Here is a 22,981-nt window from a genome sequence, read left to right as displayed (position 1 = left end):
AAGTAACCCTACTCAACTCAGCATCATATTACCCTTTCCTATTACCCGAAAAAAGGAAACATCGTCTATAATGGAGCTAAAACTATAGGAGTCGTAGATTGCCGGAGCTTGTTACTTTGAATATAAACGTTGATTATGAAAGACCATTAGGCATGTTAAAAGAAATGCGAAGTGTAAATGTAAACTTTTTTTTACTATTAAATTTAACGTACCCGCTTTGGCCTTACCTCCCCTGTAAAAAAGATAATAATGATAAAGATTCGAAGGGTGCAAGAAAATGTTGCCTACCAGTTTTTTACAGTACTTTAACAGTTCAAAACCAGAATAATCTGTGGAGGCAGCGTATTCGATTTCTCGTATCTTCTGCTTCCAGTAACAGTTTTCAAACGTATACGTCGAAAACTGAAGATGTGAATATTTTTCTTATCATTTTATGTTAGGCCCTTGTAAAAGGAGGGCTGACCCGTCCAGCATTTTGGTTCTAAACTTGTCAGGTGATAATATTAGTATTTGCACAGTCATAGAGAAAAAAAAACAAAACACTCGTTCGTATTCGAAGACCATTGATACAAAAGACACGTGTAAGATGTTATTTTTTCAGGAATAATGTGTTCTTATAATTTTGTTATTAAATTGTTGTTAAGGGCTCGTCTTCCTATTAAAACGAGCATCAACTTCAAAATTTTCCAATGAAAACCACCTTCTTAATCACATAATTGTGATCAGCATCCTTTATTAACTTTGTATACAAAATTTTAGTTTAATTTAATCCGGCCGTTATTGAGTTTCGAAAAATTCATCTTGTAATGTTAAAACGTATTTTGATGTTTTTATCCATAACACATAAACTACATTAGGTAAGGAAAAGCTTATTTTTTTTTTATATCAAAATATGTATCGACCCAATAAAAAAGCATCATTTACAACAGCTCAAACGTAAATTTAGGTTTGTTTATGAATTATGATAATATTTTTTGAAAAAATTTGATCTCAAATCATACTAAATTTTAACAGAAAAACAATCTAGAAGAACTTTTGTGTGCGAATCCAAAGTTTGAGCTCGAATTTTTTAGTAGTTTTCGTGCAATGCTTAAAAATTCATTTTTTCCCAGTTTAGGGGTCCGTATACCTTTTCCAAACTGAAATTGTCATTAGTTTTTTCGTAAAAAAAGAACAAAATTGTTCAACCAAATAAGCAAACAAATTATAACGTGGTTTCTCTACATTAGAGTTAGGTCTATGAATTTTTTTAATGTATAAATGTATTCACTGTCTCAGTTTTACCTGGATATCGTTTAAACGTCAATATGTAAATAATACGAAACACTAGTTAATTGTCTAATAAAGTAATATTTTACAGAATATTTTGAATTAAAAACTACACCTAAAATTCTTCTGTTTATTTTCTGTGTTTAGCCATTGCAGTATATTCATTTTGTAAAACAATAACTTTGAAATAAATTAACATACACAACATTTTCACAGGAACATACAATAAAAACTCATCTTCTTGCTAGCCATGTTGCAATGGACATTGTAGAATGGCTCGTCTCAGTGATAATTTGCTAAAAGGAAATATTCTTGCCCTGTCTAAATCGGGAAAAAGCACCCGGAAAATAGCCGACGGTAAGAAATTTCTCCTTTAACAGTATTCAGATTTTCTCCTTTAACAGTATCTAGATAGGTCAGTAGGTAATATTTACTCTTAGATCAGTTTGCTGATTTCTAAGAATTATTTTTTTGAAAAGTGTTTGAATAATTTTCAATGTGTTGAGATCTAGAAGATTAAGATCTATCTTTTACAACTTACAATTTACAATTTATTTGTAGTTAGGGAAACCGTAAACATTTAAATGGTTCTAACTAAATACTGAATCCTCTCGATTTTTCATCAGAAACGAGATGTCTTAATTGTTGCATTTCTGCTAATGCTTGTTCATAGTGGGGTTTAGTTAAAAGTTTAGAGGATTCTAAATGAGATAGAGCTATTCCTTCAAGTCTTGACTCTGCTGAGAGCTACGTATGGTCGTTCTTCTGCAAAGTTCTTTTTTCCTAAACCTATGACAGCTCTATCGATGGTTGTGAAAAATAAATTATAATTTACAATGTTACAATTTTAAAACTTACAATTTACAATTTTACCACTTGCAATTTTCAAGTTTACGACTTACAATTTACAATTTTACCACTTGCAATTTTCAAGTTTACAACTTACAATTTGCAATTTACAATTTGTAACTTAAAACGATTTCTGTTGGTTTTTTTAGTGACTCGTGCATTTGCTTTTGGAAAGCAAACTTTGATAAAGTCGAAGTAATGATGAAAACATTTTTTTTGTGCATAGTTGCGCATTTGAAAATGCTTTTTTTCACAGTCGTCAGAAGTCTCTGAAACGCTGTGGTGTATTTCTTTCTATATCGTTCGCATCTAAGCCTTTTTCACACTCATGTGCTCGACGCTTTCTTACTACACGTAAAAAAGGCCTAAACGTCATGTGCCACATACTTTATCCTACGTACCCTTTTCATATTTACATCACTAAAAGCAAAACATAAATTACTTCTAAACTAAAAAAAAACCGCCTTCAAAAAACACCTAGGAACTAAAAAGCAAATAAATAACTGATTACACTTGTATACTATTTCCTATCCAATTTTAAAAATGAAATGTATTTCACAATTCCAGTATAAAAATCAACTAAACTAAACACCCAATTTTAAAATAAGGACTGATTTTAATTACTGTATGGTAAACTATTTTAACATCTAACGAATTATGTACCATTTCTGAATTTTTATTCTCCATTTGAAGTCTATGCCTCATATAAACTACTAACTAACGCAACTAAGTTTGGTTTTAAAAACTAGTTTTGTGTTTAGTTCAATTAGCGTTTAACTTAGGATTCGATGGATAGGTAGGTTAGGTAGTTTATATGAGGTACCGACTTCAAAAGGTAAATAAAAATTAAGAAATCGTATATAATTAGTTAGGTATCAAAATAGTTTACATACAGTAATGAGAGTCAGTGTTATTTTCTAATTTGGTGTTTAGTTTAGTTGATTTTTGTATTGGAATTGAGAAATAAATTTCATTTCTAGGTTTGGGTAGGAAATAGTATGCAAGTTTAATCAGTCATTTTTTGCTTTTTAGTTCCTAGGTTTTTTTTTTTTTTATTTAAAAGTAATTTATTCGAAAATGTTTAACAGATGTCCTAGAAAGTATTTGAGATTAACTGAACTTCTAATGGGAGTAAAAAGGTCACTGGATAGCTGCAGCTTAAGGCAAGCATTGCAGGAGAGGTATATGCTTAAGTCTTAGACATGGGTGCGATAATCCTTCTGGTGCTTTCTTGGTAAATCAGGTAGGTCCCAATCATTTACAGTAAACCAACAAAATTTTTCTTGAAGTTTCCCGAGAGATGACTGGCTTTAACCGGGGCGTGTTCCAAATTCTTCAGAAAGTTTCAAGGATAATTTCAGAAAAAATACTGACATTTAGAGGAAAAGTTTCCTGTTTTTTTTTTCCCAAGATATGTTACTGGCACAAATTGGGCACATCAGCTGCCCATTATTTTCCAGGAACGTTGCTGAATTGTTTTTACAGTGAAGAGGTCAAGTGTTGATCCAAAAAGCCTAATGGAGTTACCAAAGGTATCCTAAAACTACGTATTATGAGTGGAAGTTTCAAGAATTGGCAAAAGAGAGCATGAAATCCTCGATTTGTTCCCTTATGAACTTAGTGTTGCCCTGCACTGTAAGAAAATTTCGAAACGTCACAGATTACTTCCAGGCAACGTTGCCAAAATTTCACAATTTTCCTCCAGTTTCAAAAGAAAAGCAAGTATCTTTGCAAAATAGCTTCCCGAATTTCTGCAATTTGCTCACAGGTATGAAAAATATTTTTAACAACATGTCTCAAGATAAACTCAGCGTTTTTATTGAGTTTTTTGACTATTTTCAACTGTTGCTTAATTGGCTGAATCCTCAATGAGGGCGTAGTGTAGTGCCGTTTCTAGATACTGTGTATTTGCAGGCAAACAAACTGCTCGGTATTAAGGTGTTCTATGTAAATTAGGTTAGTAACAAGCTTTAACTATAAACTTATTTAAAGTTTCTAGGAATTTTTCTGATTTATTCTGAAAACCTAATTGATATTTGTCAACTTCAAACGCGTTGACTTTTGCTTTCGCTCCACCCTAGTGGTCATATCATGAATCTACTGTATGTGTTTTCTTGCTTGTTCTTACATAAATAATTGTAGCAATTATTTTTCTTAATGTTTTACGAAGGGGCGTGAAAACTAGTAACACGTTACCCGCATCAAACGCATATTTTCAGACAGCATTTGGACCAAGTGTGACAGTGCTCTTACTTTTTTAACTATCTTAACATAAATTCACTGGTCAAGGTTTTGTATGCTTAATAAAGCATTGTAAAAACGATTCAGAAACGTTCCTGGAAAATAATGGGCAGTTGATGTGCCCACATTCTTCCAGTAACATATCTTACAAAAACCAGGAACTTTTTCCGCTAAAATGCAGTAACCTTTCTGAAATTATCTTGGAAACCTCCTGAAACATTCAGAAATCTTCCTGTTTAACGCCAGTCGTGGCTCTAGAAATTCAAATTATGATATAATATCTTGGTACTTTCCTGCATTTTCAGGAAAGTTCGAAAAGCAGCATTGTTAATACGGCCAGAGCTACGACAGAATTGCAAGCAAGTATCAAGAATTTGCAATTCTTGGTTCTTGCAACTCTAGCAAAGCCACGTAGCCCACTTACTGATTTTTGCCATGTGGACGCTTTATCAGTCCAGACCATCCACAGTCGACCTGAAGCGGATACAGTTTATAAAGACGCTAAGATAATCTTTAAACTGGGAGCTAAAAAATTTTTTTACAGCAGTGAGAAGTCTGAATTCGTGCCACTTGTAGCAATTCAGGAAAATTTTACGATGATAATTGATTTTTCCAGGAAGTGGATAAAAACCACTGAATTCCCGGAGAGTTACACGGAAATACTCAGTAACGTTTCGGAATTTTTTTACAGTGATGGAAAGTTAAATCTAATTATACGTTACATGTACGAAATTAGCCATTCAAATGGAACTTGTGCCAAGTGTAGTCAAACCAAGCCTTTACTGTATATGTTTACTTGTCTTTGCTATCTTACGTGTATAAAAATCTTTAAACTCTATTAAACACCGTTTTAAAACCATGGTTCTGGATATATTTGGAATGTAGCTATTTTAGGAAAACGTTTTTTTACGTCTCTCGTACGTGTTTGGGTCAACGATATGTTATATTTCTTAGAAATAATCGCGTAAAACATGATTTTCCGTAGTTTAAGTTACTAACTATCGTTATTTGCCTGAAATTGCAGTTTTACCTAGATCTGCCAAGCTATGCTTTGCTAATCATTTTAAAATTCCTAATTTTCAATTAATATGCAAATGTGTTATTTTTCAGTTAGTAATGTCGATAAATCTCATTCCTAATTTCCATTCCCTTTTCGCTATCGTAGAAGGTAATAATGCATAATTTCTGAAAATAATCTGTACATATAAGTTAGTTTTATGATACTTTGGTTATATTTAAAAGTGGCCAGCAGCAAATTTTAAAATAAAGAGAAAGTAAAATTCTTTCAACGAATACTGATTTACGTAATTTACTGCTGCGGACAAACCTAAGTGTTAAACTATGCTCAATAATTTGAGAGTTTCTAACCAGCTGTTTATTCTCATTACTTTTATATCTTGTTTCATAATCTCTGCGCAAAGCAAAATTAAAGATGGTATGCATCATTTTGTGGCAAATTCGATGTAAAATTACTTCTTAGAAATAATATTAAAATGAAGTAAAAAAAATGTTTATGAGATGAATTAACGTAATATGGAGATTTATGCAATTAATTATATATTTTGATGTGTTTGTGTATAATAAAAATTTACATCAATTTAATTATGTATAACAATATTTCAAATCAATTTGACTAGTGCTGCAGTTCACAATTTGAATCATTTTGACGAATATTAACAGGACGGCATGTTCTGTAAATATATTTTAAGCCATTCGACAGGGCAGCCACAGCATGGAATTTTGCACCAAGAACTTGGGTTTTCTACATATATGTTGGGTTTTTGCTTAAAATTATAGGAATTTGGTCTTTACTGATGAAAAAGATATATAACAATACTAGCTGACCCAGCCACGCGTTGCTGTGGCAAAGAAGTTGGATTAAAATAAACTTTTACTTATTATTTTGATAGAATCAAATAAATATTTTTAATAGAGCTTAAAATAGTATAGCCGATTTTAAAACATATGAGATTGACAATGGGCGTGATTCAATGTAAAAACGATTCATGAATGTTCCTGGAAAATTATGGGCAGCTGATGTGGCCAATTTCTGCTAGTAACATTTCATGCCAAAACCCGGAAAGTTTTCTGATAAAAATCCTATGACGTGCTTCGAATGAATGCTTTTACTCATGAGCCATAGTACACTTATCCCAAATTATAATTTCACTCTCTTGTAACACTACAGCCATTCCACGTTTTTTTTTCTTTAATGTTATACATTGCGTTTTGTCTGTTATGAATATCTAATAGGCAACTTTAAAGCTGAATGTGCTGTTCGTCTACCATCTAAAAAATGTAGCAGCAATGCCTGACGATGCAATTGTCACTGCAATTTTCTGTTGCGAACGTATCTTTGCAAGAATTAATGATACTAAAAATTTCTTGGGCAAAAAAAAAAAGAAAAGAAAAGAAAATAACTGTTTTCCGCTTAAATTCAATAACCTCCCTGAAATTAACCTGGAGTAATTTTTGAAGAATTTAGTAGTCTTCTTGGTTAAAGGCAGTTATGATTGTGGCACCTTCACAGAAGCCTAACGCAGATTTAATATAATAGCCTGGAACTTTCCTGCTTTTTTAAGAAAGCTCTCAAAGCATTAATGCACGCATTGCCAACGCGAAGACAGACTCTCAAGCAAGTAGATCGAATGGAGCTCCCCTGCAACTCTTGCAAAGCTTCGTAATTCAGATATCTTTTCGCATTCATTGGGAGTTGAGTCAATCTGGACGAACCGTAATCGCTCCGAAACCGATACACCTATTAAATACGTTTAGTTAATCTTGATACTGGTGGAGAAAAATATTTTTCACAACGGTGTGAAATCTGCAATTTGTAACAATTCAAGGAAACGTTTTGAAAAATATAGTTGATTTTCTCAAGAAGTGAATAAAAACCTGTAATATCCGGAATTGTTATATGGAAATTCTAAGCAGCATTTCTGAGTTTTTTTGTCATAGTGTTTTTAGCAGTAAGTCATACGATGTTAGTAATATCGATTAATTAACTTACACCGCCATCTATTAAGAATTTTCAGAACTAAACAATTAATTCACAGTATTATTGCATAATTAATATGAAATTTACAATAAAAAATTATAAAAACCATTCTATCTTTTAAGTTGGATCAAATGAAACATAGGTATGAAATTTGAGAAAAATCGGTTGAGTAGTTTCGGAGTTTACCCCGAACAAACATCGTGACACGAGATTTTTATATATATAGACTAGCTGACCCAGCCACGCGTTGCTGTGGCGAAGTAGTTGGGTTAAAATATTCTATTTACTCAATATTTTGATAGACACTAATGAATATTTTTAGTAAAGCTTAAAATTGTCTAGCCAATTTTAAAACAAATGAGATTGATAATGTACGTGTAAGGCTGAGTTAAGTAATTATTGAATGTAGTAAGTACTAACTAAATTTTCAATGGTTAAAGCACTATGCTTACGCTTAATAAATTTTGCAAGTATGACTTCGGCCAAAAATAAAAGCAAAAAACCTTGAAAGTGATATTAAATATCGAAACTGATTGTAACTGAACGTAGAAATTAAGCATAAACCAACATACACTTTTATACTGTACACTAAATGTTATTCATCTCAATTTATCTATAGTTTGTAATCAATAACTTTTTTACAAAATACATTAACTAAATTAAAAACATATAAAAATTGAATTTTATAAATGAAGTAGATAACATTGACTTCGATCTATTGTTTCTATTATTTGAAAACTAAAAATTATCTAAGCACTAAGTTGCGGCCAATATTCTTGCTTAACCTGTCTTTTGCTAACATGAATAGGTATGATAAATTTCCCACTCGTGAGTAGGCGATAGATACAGGGTGTCCTGAAAAAGACTGTCTGTTTTCAAAAATTTATAAGAGGAAAATGGTTAATGAAAAAAAAAATAATATTTCATATTCGTATCAAAATTCATGTGTTGGACACTAAGTTTCGTCCCCCAGAGCTTCAAAGTTTAGTTTAAAAGTTTTTCAATAGATGGTGCTGCAGATAGTAAGCCTCTAAGCCAAAAAATAATTATTGGAATTCACCGATTTTTCCTCCACTTGCGACATGTGGTTGCAGCCGGTGGCAGGCATTTTAAAAATATTGTTGTGAAATTTTATTAATTAAAAACATTTTTCGATAAACTATGAAGTAATTTTCTGGCTTTCTTTGAATTAGGATCTTACATCTGCTGCGCCATCTATTGGAAAATTCTTGAACTAAATTTTGGAACTTTAGGAGACGAAACTTACGGTTCTCCGTATAAATTTTCTGCAAAAAATATTTTTTTATCACTAACCATTTTATTGTTATGAATTTTTAAAAACAGTCAGTCTTTTTCAGGACACCCTGTGATTGCCCATGAGAGAAACATGTATGTCTCAAGGCCAAACCGAAAGTAGACATTGTTTGATCTTGAGATCTTCTTATGGTCTTCTCAAAAGCTAAAAAATGGGAAATTGAAGTCTTCCAAATGTGTTTGAAAATTATGACGCCTATTAATCGCTTACGTGGCAACACAAAAATTTCTCATTTAAACTTTTCAGTCAAAATTGTTGAAATTTTGATGAAAAAACATGTACCGTTGCATAATCTAAGTGGGTTTAAACTATGAAGAAGAATAATTGGCGAAAGAAATTTCCACCGAAAATCGTTTAGTGGCATTCCTGGTATATACAGATAATTTAAAAATTCAGTTGAAATGTTTAAGGCTTAGAAACGGCTTACGACATTAGAAAATGCAACTCCCAATGATTGTGTGCTACAAATAATTACAATTCGCGAAATACATTGTGATATGCATTAAACATACGACAATATACGGTCCGCAAATATTCCCGTCTTTTAGGGAATGTTTAACGAAAACAAATGCAAAAACAATATTCCCTTTGTTTTGGATGCACAGTTTTGTTTTGGATGGAGTTTTGGACCCAATGTCTTGGCTTTAAGTTTTAATTATGCCCGAGATTGATGAGTGATGTGTTCTTCATTTGCGTGGCTTGCATGATTTTTTTTATTTTGTTCAACACTGTGAAAACAATTAAGAAACGTCCTGAAAAAAAATGGACAGCGAATACGCACAATTTCTGCCAGTAACATATCTTAGAAAAAAATAGGAGCGTATCCCACTAAAAGTCAGAAAGCTTCCTAAAATTATCCTGAAGTCTTTCTGAAGAATTCCGAAACCTCTCCGATTCGAGACAATCATTTCTCTGAAGCCTTTAGAGAGAACCGAAGGAAAATTAAAACTAATAGCTTGGCACTATTTTCGACTCACCAAGAAAGTACCAAAAACATTATCGCAACCATAGCCACTAATAAGAAGGACTTTCAAGCACGCACAAAAAATTCTATTTGCTTGTTACTCTTGGAAAGTTACGGAATCCAGAGACTCCCTTCCTCTCATTGGGAGTTATGTTAGTCTGCACGGACCACGACGACAGTAATAAAGTCAGTTCGTCACAAAAATTCATTAACCTTCCTGAAATTGTCCTGGAATCTTTGAAGAATTCAGTACTATTCCAGACTAAAAGCCAGTCGTGTCGCTGGACCTTCGGAAAAAGATTAGGTAAGTTGAATAGAATGCTTGACACCCCTCTACTTTTCCACAAAAGCTCCACCACTAATGCTGCATGCATGGCGAAAGGGAGAACAGACTTGCAAGCAAGTATCATGGTCTAATTCGTCTGCGATTCCTACAAAGCTACGGAATCCAGAGACTCATTCACTCTGATTGAGAATTTAATCTATGAAGATTGAGCGTAATCGAACTGAAGCCGATACACATAATAAATACGCTCAGTTAATCTTTAAACTGGAAATTAAAAATATTTTTCGCAACAGTGAGAAGTCTGCATTCATGACGTTTGTAGCAATTCAGGAAACTTTTTGAAGCAGATACTTGATTTTAAAATAAAATTGTTGAAGTCCAGCGAAATCCCAACATCTTCCACGGAAATAATCAGTGGCATTTCGGATTTGTTTATAGTGCATGTAAAATAGCGAGGAACATTGGTAAATAATTTTATTTCTGAGAATTGGGCAAACACATTAGGTTTTTGACAATGTAAAAAAAAAGCGGCAAATTTATCCATATCTCTTACTTTAAATGCTACCCAATAAGGACCTTTAACAGCGTATTTGACGAAGTATTTAGTGGTTTAACGAAACTGCAAAACTCGACATTTATATGAGCCTAATACGTTTTTAAAAGAAGTGGTGAGTATGGAACTACCCGCTGCTTATTAATTTCAATTTGATTTGTAGAATTTAACATTTACATTGAAAAGTGTGGCCCCTATACTCCTCCTTTCTACGGTGATACTGTTGATAACCATCAATATCCGTAACATAGTATCATTTGTAAATTTTAATTAACTTAAGAATAAAATTCTTGAGGATGAATCAACTTACAGCGCCATCTATTAGGAATTTATAGAACTAAACAATTAATACTTGGTATTAGTGTAAAATAAACAGTTTATTTGCAATTAAAAATTATAAAAACCATCCTATCTTTTAAGTTGGACCAAATTACAGATACGTATGAAATTTGATGAAAATCGGTTGGGTAGATTCGGAGTTTACCCCGAACAAACATCGTGACACGAGATTTTTATATATATAGATTTCAAATCAATTTCATTAGTGCTATATTTTAAATTCTGCATCGTTTCGACCATCATTGTCACGATAGCACTTTCTGTAGAACACATTTTAAGCCACTCGAACCCGTGCTGCCACAGCATGGAATTTTACACCAAGAACTTTGGTTTTCTACATATATTTTGGGTTTTGCTGGAAATTATAGGACTTTGGGCTTTACTGATGAAAAAGATATATAACAATTTTTGAGATTTATTTTATTAGTGCTACATTTTAAATTTTCCATCCTTTCGACCTTCATGATCACGATAGCACGTTCTGTAGAACACATTTTAAGCCACTCAAACCCGCGCTGCCACAGCATCAATGTGGCACTAAGAACTTGGGGGTTTTCAACAGGTAAGTTCAGATTTTGTTTGAAATTCTCTGGTTTTGGGGAAGGAAAATGAATTTCTCGGTAGTTTCTTTCAATTTTCTTTAAATTTGACTAGAGCCCTTTTAGAAGCCAGGCCAACGCATCCAACATTGTGGTGTTAAGAGAGCTTTGGATTTAGCCTTGCTTAAAGCATTTGGAAATGCGTTTATATTATTACTGATAGCTACCTCGTAAAAATAACTGTAGAGAAGTTTAGTAGAACACCACTTTAAGAAAATCCAGAAAAAAATTACTTTCGTAACGTAAATAATAGCCCACTGAGAAGCGTTTCATGTGATGAACGCCATATTCATAAATCACTTGTTTTAGTTTTGAACTACTGTAACCTCCTAGTTTTACAAACTGAAATAAACAAACACCAACCAAGCCATAAACCGAAGCTAAGTCACCATTTATTTTTCTGTGTGTGTGTATGTAACTCAGTAGACTTACCGAACTGAATGTCAAGAACCTATATTCTCACATTGGATGTTTTGATCTGGTCCCTCCGGATTAACTTCCGAGAGACTTGCATGAGCTTCAGACGTTATCAGAACGCTGCTACAGCACGAGGCTTATATTTTCTTTATACATTAGCCACAGATAAAAATACAACTGGTAGTTTAACGAATGATATTTAATTATCCATCTAAACCGGTTTGATTCGTATTGCTGTTTTTTTTTTTTTTTTTTTTTAATTCTTTCTTGTTCTGAAAGTATCCCTTTGCTGTTGACGCAGACAATTATTCGAACCAGTTGGTAGGTTTATCACAGAGGGGAAGTTAACTTTGATAGCATAGAAAAATGCATAAATTAAGCAATGTCTTCGGCATTCATAATTTTCCATAGTAGGGTAGACCGGGCACGTTTACGCAGTGCCTTTTTTTCAAAACGAGTTATAAATGGAGAGCCAACGGTCATACCAGATTAATGCTACTCCCTAGTAAATATTCTCACGAGTTTTTGAGCATCAGTCGAGCTTCGGTTTAGCATGCGGATAAAAAATCTGTTTTATATCCAGCCGAGTAATTTTTGTGTTGAACGTTTAGAAGCTTATTGTGAATAAATAATACTTTGTTTAAAACAAATGAATATATAAAAATAGTAGAATTTTATCCCCCCCCCCCTTTTTTTTTGAGAACTGTATTTGCATGGACAGAAAAGTTATTAAATTTTGTTGAACGTTAAAAATAAATCCAAACTGGCCGACGAGGCACGTTTACGCATTTTCATCGGGGCACATTTACGCTCGTTCTTACTGTGTCTTACTACTCTGTCTTACTTCTAAACGGGCCCCGGACGCTTTTTTCGCCCAGTATTGTCTCAAACCTTTAGCTTTTTCCAGGTTGTTTCTGTTTGAAAATCACCATTCATTTTTAATTAAGTAGCAGATTCGTATCTTATAGCTTACAATCATGTAGTGTTGTCTTCATACCTGTTCAGCTTTAACTTTATACACCATTCAGCCTGTGAAACATTTTCTTTACTTTAAAGATGGAACCACATTGCGTTCAAAACACTAACAGAACCACGTTAGATGTCACAATAATGAAAAGGCTTATTGATAATCCAAGTGTTTATCCCACTAGGCCTTCCACATCGCCACATATCGACTACGACCCCACCTGAGACCATTTGAAAAGGTAGGACCAAAGCTTAGGAACCAAAAAAGGATTGTAAGCATTCTCTTTTTTTTCTTAACTGATACTCTAAATGAAGAAGCTCTCAGACAAGAGCAGATAGAAGCTACAAAGAAAAAAACAAAATGGGCAGAACAAAAAAAAGGAGAAATTACTTTAACATTTACAAGTTTCTATTGAATTCTGAAGAATTCTATTGAAGTTTCTATTGCATCTATTGTTTGAGAGCACACAACCAATCGAAAAAAAGGACAAGGCAGGGTTTAATCTCAAAACGCAATCCCATGACAAGTATGCGAAACGGAATACTTTATTTTTGTTACACTGTAAAAAAATTTCGAAAAGTTACTAGTCATTTCCGTGGAACGTTTCGGGATTTCAGAGGTTTTCACCTTTTTCCCTATAAAATAGAGTATTTTCTCCAAAAAGTTTCCTGAATTGCTAAAAGATGCACAAATGCAGACTTTGCACTTGTGTGAAATTTTTTTTCCTAACAGTTTTAAAGATTGACTAAGCGTGTTTATCAAGTGTATCTATCGGCTGTAGTCTGCATACGCCCGTCTGAAGTGACTAAGCTTCCAATGAGAGCAACTAAGTCATTTGCGGACTGCAATCCTTGTGAGGGGGAAATCCAGGCAAAGAATTTGCTTGCAATTCTCGCTTCCCCTTCGCCATACGTGCTCCAATTCTCTGAACCTGATTAATTGTATTAACTCAGTTTAAATAATCAAGAAGGTTCCCAACACATGACTGGCTTCAGCAGGGGAGATTTCCCAATGCACTGGGGTGCAAAAATTAAGGACGAGACGGTTTTTTCAGTATAACTTTGTACAAAAGCTTTTCAAATCAACACATTTAATACCGTAAGATCCCCAATACGTAAGGACATGTGTAATGTAAGCAACACTTACTAAAAGAGAAATCAGAGGTATAAAAAGAAGCTTTATTGAAAAAGTATCATGGAGCGCAATGCGACTGAAGGCCGAGGCATCCCTGTGATGGGTGTCCAGCAAGAAACATCCGGTCTTTAGTAGGGGATATGATCTCCCCTGACTGCTAGGCAGGTTTCACAGCGTCTGCCCATGCTGAGAATGAGGGTGTCAATGCGTTGTTGAGGCATTGCTGCCCATTCGTCTTGCAGCAACAATCGAAGCTCCCGAATCGTTACTGGTGGTAAGGTACGAGCTGCCAAGCGTCTGCCTAGAAAATCCCATACATGCTCGATGGGATTGAGATCCGGAGATCGTGCCGGCCAATCCATACGTTCAATATCCTCACTCTCTAAGAGCTATTCGGCAGCTACTGTGCGATGACATGGTGCATTGTCGTCCATGAAAAGAAACTGCGGCCCACAGCGCCTCTAAAAAGACGCACTAATGGAAGAAGAATCTCGTTACAATAACGGGTCCCGTTGACTGAACCTGCGTCGAAGATGTAAAGGTCTGTACGACTACCAAGCATGATTCCTCCCCAAACGAGAACACCGCGACCTCCATACCTGTCCCTTTCAATGATGTTCGAGGGATGATTGCGGCTTCCCCGCTCTCTCCAGATGAGTTTCCGATGAGAATCGCTACTCAGACTGAATCTGCTCTTATCTGGTAAGAGTACTCGTCCCCATTCATTGTCTCTCCAATTCCGGTGTTCCCGGCACCACAGAGAACGCCTTCTCCGATGGGCAGGCGTTAGAGGTACACACCGTATAGGGCGTCGTGCAAACAGACCACCACCGTGCAGTCTTCTGGCCACGGTAAAACGCGATATCGGTCGTCCAGTCGCCTGTGTCGTGTGTCTAGCGATTTCTCCCGCTGTTTGCCGCCTGTTTCTTCTGGCCTGTAAAACAATATACCGGTCATCTGCGGGTGTGGTTCCTCGTGGATGACCACTACTGAACCCCCGGATAGCTGTTCCTGTAGTTTGAAATTGCCTCCAAAGTCGTGAAACGATGCTGTGAGCAATTCCGAACTCTGCAGCCACACTTGTCACACTGCGACCTTCCTCCAACTTCCCGATGATTCGACCTCGAGTAAAAGCATCCAGATGTCGTCTAACAGATTGATTATTCGCCATTTCTCGCTGTGGCAGCAACTCGGTGTGATTTAAACTGCTATACGGCGTGCAATCTCTTTGCCAGAAATGCTGATCTTACACTGACAATTTGCTTTATACTACTCAGACACTCCCTCATTACGTCTGGCTGCATATCTGCGCATGTGCTACCGTACATCACCTTACTTAATCTCCTGATTGGTCTTTCAGTCCGCTCTGCCTCTTCGTTCAGCTGATATGCTAATTTTTCGACTTCGTCCTTAATTTTTGCACAACAGTGTATCTCAGAAAGGTTACTGTGTTTTGTCGGAAAACGTTCCTGGTTTTTGCAAGATTTGTTACTTGCTGAAATTGGGCACATCAGCTGCCTATTATTTTCCAGTAACGTTTCTGAATCGTTTTTACAGTGTAGTAAAATCTAACAGTGATGGAGAAGACGATTAAATAGTTTATTTTTTCTAATTAGTAATGAGCCCTATGATTTTAGTTTAGCCTATAAAATGTTTTTATATTAATTATTTGTAATTTTCTAATTTTCAAAGAGTTTTAAGAGAAATGAACATTTAAATTTGGTTAAATACCTGTATCACTCATTGCTTCTTATCATTTTTATTATGCGTAAACGTGCCCCATTCGATGCGTGAACTTGTCCCGTGTTCGGGGCAAGTTTACATAACCGGATTGGACTCAGAAAACATTTTTTTTGCGGTTAAAATCACAAGCTGAGCAACAACTGAATATACAAATGTTGACTTCATTAACTGCTTTATAAAACCACAATGTCTAAAATTTTTATAAGTTCAAACATAAAAATTAGAAAATTCATTGAAAAAAATCCTCGTAAATGTGCCCCGGTCCGCCCTAATCATTGCTTACATTCAAAATAACTAACCCAGTAAACTGCTTATTTTTAAAATAAAAATCACAGAAAACTTTTCCCTCGCGATAACCCGCTTTGTTCTTTGGTAAGCCTAATGCGGGAGGGGCAAATCGGGTAGGATTCTACATAGAAAAGTAATTGAACTTGGACATCAACGTAGCTCACAGCTTTGACATAATATGCTCATTTTTTGCTTTTACCTTCACCACAGTCCTAAAATCTTTCTGAACAATACCAAATAATTTGTTTCACAGCAATTGCCAGGTTTACTACATGTTATAAGAATTACCTCATTATTAGGATCCAATGCTACTGAAAGAGGTGTAGGTTTTCTGAACAGACAAGCCTAAAGTATTACATCTAATTCAATATTCGGAAGGTGAATCGCTCATGGTTGTAGGAATAGTAGGATGGAGCACAGCGGGGAACTCCTAGAAGCGATAACCGTAACCGGCCGCCATCTTGCATCGGGTAACTGTGTCTGCAATGTTTAAGATACGGAAATTGTGGAACATTTTTTATCGAATTTCAAACGGAGTTCGGATTTATGGCGTGTAGCCTTCAACTGCACTACACTGTAAAAACGATTCAGAAACGTTCCTAGAAAATAATGGGCAGCTGATGTGCCCAATATCTGCCAGTAACATATCTTGCAAATTCCAGAAACTTTTTCCGCTAAAATTCAGGAATCTACCTGATTTTATCCTGGAAGTCTCCTGAAAAATTCAAAAATCTTCCCGTTTAAAACCAGTCGTGTCTATAGAAGTAATACCTCGGCATCATTCTGATTTATCAAGGAAGTTAAAAGAGCATTATTGCAAACACAGCCAAAGCTATGCCAGAATTGCAAGTAACGAGAATTTTACTTGCCTACAAATCTTACAAAGCATTGCTGTCCACATTTTTTCGCTCCCTTTGAGAGCTTAATTAGCATCGACGGGCCGTACTTGAAGCACAACCGATACACTTAATAAATACGCTCAGTTAATCTTTAAACTGGGAATTAAAAATATTTTTCACAACAGTGAAAGGTCTGCATTCTTGTGACTTGTAGCAATTCAGGAAACTTTTTGTCAAGAATACTTAATTTTTCCAGGAAGTGGATAAAAACCATTAAAATCCCGAAACGTGACACGGAAGTACCCAGTAACGTTTCGGAATTTTTTTCCAATGTAATAATGCACGTAGGAAGGAGATTCCTAGCTAATTCTGCATAAATGGATAATTAATTTCTTCCATAATATATGATTCAATTACAGATAATGATGGTAACATATTGTGCCATAAATAATTCTGCATTTATCTTACTTAGAAATACAAACTGAGTTGCTAAAAATATCATTACAAATTAAAATTTATTGATGTGATTGGTTGCTACTCTTCGGTAACTTATAAACGATTCTATCAATAAAATTGTGAAATGAAATTCAAAACATTGTCAGATGCTTTCATTTTTTGTCATTAAGTGCGAATTGAACTTTGATGACAAAGATTAATTTTAAATAGGTTGTTTTTTAAATCAATATTCGGTATTTCAGATGGTGTAAAAATTATACCACCTGCATTATTTAAAATCCAAGTGCTTTTCTTTTTCTTAAAAAAAACTTCAGCTGGATATTTTATGCATGGAGGTTACTACATCTATGATAGTAAGTTAAAAAAAAAAGCAGATAACTAGTAATAAATTAATGTTTTACATTTATTACTAATTAACAATATGGATTTTTTCTGGTTATTGTGTCATATTTGTTTATAATAGTAAAGCTAATACAATGTGTCAGAAGATTTTACAAACATTGAAAAGCAACAAAATTTCAATTTAATGTCTGAGCGTCTTTTCAAACATTAAAATTAATTTAGATGTGATAAAATTAATAAGTAAGAATTTTAATTAATATTGCGACGTGGTACAATTATACTTATACTTTCATTCATTGCATTGAAAAAAAATTCTTTGGGAAGTTTCGAAGTTTTAAATTTGTTTACTATTTGGTTGCTGAATATTGAAGTACTCTGCCAAACCAAATATTCGGTTTGTCTGCCGATATGCAGTATATCGAATACCAACAAAGGATTCCGTGCATCTCAAAAAATAAATAAATAAATAAATAAATAATAATAAATAAATAAATAAATAATGAATCATCAAAATTCAAAGAACTGGATGGGTAGGTTTTCAAAAAGTTGTTTAGACTTTCATGCTATTTAACATTTATTTACATGGGATTCGTTTTTAAAAAAATATCTAAATTTTGTTACACTTTTATTTTATTTTTATCCTCATTTCTGACAACTTTATCAAAATTATTTTTTCATTTACGTTATTCCTTTATTTATCTTTGTTGATTTCTAGCTCCATTGTGCTGTATTCTAATTTTAAATTTTACAATCTGGACATAGGTTGCAAAGTTTTGATAATTCTGTATTCTTATCTATGAGAAAGTTATTGCGTTTTATTAATAAAAATAGTATTTTAAAACCAGTTAAACATTCATTTGTCACTAAATTAATTTTAATTAACTAAAAACATTAATTATGTAATTAGTTTATTCTTTGGAAATTTAAAGCTTAAAATATAATTGTGTTGTGCATTATTTTTTTATTTGTTAGGTAGACAAAAAATACTTTCATTATCAATTTGAGCGAGAAAAATAAAACACGCGAAATTTTCGCCCGAGTAATACGAGTCTTTTCCCTCTTTCTCACCACCCAACATGGTCTGTCACAGTTACTTCAAGCGCAACAATGGGAGTAGATACGGCATGTTCCCTTCTGTACTCCTACCTCCATGGAATCGCTATACAGCTCGCTGCACACCAAGCACTTCCAGTCGGGTGACACATTTTCACAATGGTTTTGTCCACTTTTGAACTTTCTCAAGACACTTATATCGTCGCCTCAGAGCAACAGTAAGATATCTAAGTGTTATTTATGGGTTTAGATATCTGTTGCTCTGAGGTGGATTTCTTTCAATACTTGCAGAAGGTTTAATATCTTTCAAATATATTTTTACTGTTTAGCCTTTTCCTTTTTTTTTTGTTTTTCCTTCCTTTTATCATGTCTTGATTTTTAATAAGACTGTTCGTGAGAATTTAGTCGCCCTGTATTATTTCCTAGTTGTTTTGCTGAGCCGAAATTCGGGAGATATTCGAGTGGCAATTGCAGTCTGAGAGACCGTGGGATATTTTAACTGTATCTTCCATTGCAGTGTTTCGGCAATTGGGAATTTTATTAAGAGTCATGCAGGCAGCTACAGATTGCCACATTAGCTCAGTATCTGCGTTTGGTGTAGGATTTTCAATTAATCGAGTCCAGAAATGATGGTGAAATAATGTTTTCGAAATCAGTGGGCTTATAATCAATTGCAGGATGCTCAGTTTTCCTGTGCAGATCGGCAGTTGCTTTGGGCTGAGTTACAATCAAATCTGTTCGGCTTTCACTACAGACAGGGTCTGGTTTGTTAGTCAACCTTGGCGAAATGTAGTCGGAATCTTAAGGGGTCTAAGGACCCTTAACCTTTAAAATTTTCAATTTTCTGGAAAAAATATATGTTATGCTCTGAACAATTTGATATTTTATTCATTACCATACGCAAAGAACTTTTCAAGTTATCGTGGAAATGCGTAAATTTTCCTTCAGACATCAATGTTTACAGCAGTTATTTAAGCATCTTTTTCTCAAGTGCCGGTTTCTCGTTTTGCGGGCATGATATCTTAAAAAGTTTCTAATCTATTTACGTAAAACTTTTCATGCATGTTTGTCTGGTATATTTTAATGATCTGAACCTAAATTTTAACTAAAAATAAAAGTTAATATTTAAAAAAGAAATAATTTTCCCCCCAAATTTTGGAAATCTTTGATATTATCTTATAAAATTAAAAAAAAAATTAAATAATTTTTTAAAAAGTAAATAAATTTAGGTTCAGATCATAAATATAAACCAGACAAGCATGCACACAAATTTTTACCGAAATATGTAAGAAACTTTCTGAGATATCATGCGCGCAAAACGAGAAACCTGAGAAAACGCAACCTGAGAAAAGATTTATGTTAACATAAATCTCTATGGGGAAAGTATACGCATTTTTTCGATAACTTGAAAAGTTTTTTGCGTATGGTAATAAATAAGGTATCAAATTGTTCAGAATTAAACTAGGCATAACATATATTTTTTTCAGAAAATCGAACATTTTGAAGGTTAAGGGTCCTTAGACCCCTTAAGCGCCTGAGCCGCTTTGCTTTTGTGTTTACGAACATCCTAAAAATAAGCTAAACTTTTAAATCTTTAACTAAATTGCACGAATAAAAGCAGAGCGCATACCTATCTGCTTCACCCATACCAGCTTTATCAAAGCACATGAATTCATTTCATCCTTCTATAACCTCAAATCTAAGTCTTCAACTGTAAAGCTACTTAAAAATATAAAAAAATTAAAAAAAAATCCCAAAATAAATATCTGAACCAACAAGATTTTTTTTTAAATTGAAACAACAAAAGACTTTGTTAGAGTCATATATCTTGGAAACAAATACACTAAGGAACTGGGGTTACGACATGCAATTGGTCAATGGGTGAAGATTCTTACGATTTCCTCACATTCATAAGCACGGTGGCTCAACAGCCCATGAAAGCCACGGTCTATTGTGACCATTTCAGGTTTCTGTTGCGAGAGGTTCTTGATAAGGTGCAGGCAGATACTCCCTATGGTGATTCAAAAAATCTTTTTTTCAGCTAGAGTTCAGGGCACCCCCTATTTTTTGATTTACTAATGGTATTATGCTGTAAAAGCTTTAGCTTCTCACTCAGATTTTGAAAGAGTGCTCAATGGCCCCTCAATTTAACATCAGCCATACAATAGAAAATGTCCCGAATTTAGAAATATTTAATTTCTCCACAGTTTTTTTTTTTTTTTTTCTTTTTGTAAATAATTATTTTATTGCAATGTATATGCATATTACTCGTGTATGTTATAATATGTAGTCTTGATTTTCAGTTCAATTTATTTTTTTAACTCCCTCCCCCCATACTTATGAAGTTTGGGGGAAGGAGTTGAGCACCTTCTTTCAGTTGAAATAGGATGCTAAAATTCTTACAGCATATTACTATCCACAAGTCTAAAAATATTGAGGATAAATTTCTTATCTATGAGAAACTCTTTTTCTGGCATGTATTTTTGTACCACCCTAATGCTCCCGCTAGGTTTTTAGCCGAACGGGGAATCCCTAGTGTTGAGTTATCGTTCGCTTGGTACTCATTTAATCGAATCCTGGAAGGGATTAAGAGTTCAGTCGACAGTGCCGAACCAGGTGATTGATCCCAGCTCTAGAACTCGATGTAGAAGAGCAAGCGTAACATCTGCGTCATGGGGCTTCAGCCCTCACTGGTCCTCATATTCTTACTAGTGCTAAAGGCACGCTAATTCGGAGGCCTACAAGGTTTAGGCATGCTTCCATTTAGAGTAATTTTATTTTGATAAATATATTATTACTAGCTGACCCAGCCAAACGTTGCTGTGACTGATAATGAAAATTATTTTTTACTTATATTTTTAAACGATCAAATTAATATTTTTAACAAAGCTGGAAAAAGTTCAGTCGATTTTCAATCACAGGGAGTTGGGAATTGCCGTGTTTGGCCGAAGTAGGAACTTATTAAATTTAGTAAGTACTAACTAAATTTTCTATAGTAAAAGCATTACTTACTATACTTATTACTTATGTTTGGTAAATTTAGTAAGTACTTACTTTGGCCAAACGTGCAAAATGACTTGAATATCGGAATGCTGTTGTACCGGAATGTTGAAGTTAAGCATTAACCAACATACAATTTCGTATGTACATTTTATTCATGTAAGCTTTAACTGTAGTTTTTTATCAATGGCTTCTCACAAAATACACTAAATAAATTGATAAGCTATAAAAATGAAGTTTTATTAATAAGGTACATAACATTGATTTGGAACTATTGTTTCGATTATTTTAAATTATTAAAAGTGAAAATCACCTTTGAACCAATTTGTTCACAATATTTTTGGTAAATATGTATTTTGCTAACACGAATAGATTTGACGGTTTTTCCACTCGTGAACATGTGAAATGCAGTTGCCCATGAGAGAGAAACCTATTTTTCAAGTTCAAACCTTAATTGTTTGCCTTGAGATCTATTTTTGGTTGTCGCGAAAGCTAAGCGAAGTGGAAAATGAAGCCTTCTGAACTATATTGGAGATTCTGACGGTATTAATGGAATGCATGGCAGCAGGATAATTGCTCATTTAAACTTCCCCGTCAAAATTGTTGCTTCAAGAATATTTCCATTGATCCTTTTGATAACTATACGTGTTTTTTTGAAAAACTTAGATGGGTTTAAATTTTGGAGAAGATTAATGGTGAATCAGTTTTTAACTGAAGATTGTGTAGTGTTATTTCTGGTATATCTAGAGAATTTAAAATTCAGTTGGAAACTTTACTGATTTGTTCTAATCAGATATTATATCAATTAATTTAAATGATTTCAAATTACCGGGCAACAACTGTTGCATTTAAAAGTTAATTGCGTCTTCATCAACGTTTTTTCTGCCAAAATAGCGCGATTACAGAGGCAATTATGATAAAGAAAATTAAATTTACCTGGGAATACACTCTCAATTAGTTCATTTTTCGTCTCAACGGCAGTGTAGAAATTGTCTGGCCATTTGTTTTAGTGTATATTTTGATACAGTTCAATTTCAACGTTGCCAATTCCCAGCAATTGCTTAGAAAATACTGGTGCCGATCGATCATGTTGCGTTTATAATAGCATGTTCATGGTCACTCGCATTATCTCGACATTACGCTATAAAAACGATTGTTTTAAACACGCGTTGATTTCATCGGAATAACTGGTAATGTCTGCCGGAAGTCCCCAGACAGCATTCAGAAAATTTCGCCTAAAAGTTTATCGTTGCCGTTCAAATCTTGCCTAATCCTATGATGTGCTTCAAACGAATGCTTTTCCTCATGAACCATAGTACACTCATCCCA

Source organism: Uloborus diversus, chromosome 10 (genome assembly GCF_026930045.1).
Source record: "Uloborus diversus isolate 005 chromosome 10, Udiv.v.3.1, whole genome shotgun sequence".
NCBI lineage: Eukaryota > Metazoa > Arthropoda > Arachnida > Araneae > Uloboridae > Uloborus > Uloborus diversus.
The sequence above is the reverse complement of the archived record's forward strand: the minus strand, read 5'-3'. Positions refer to the sequence as shown.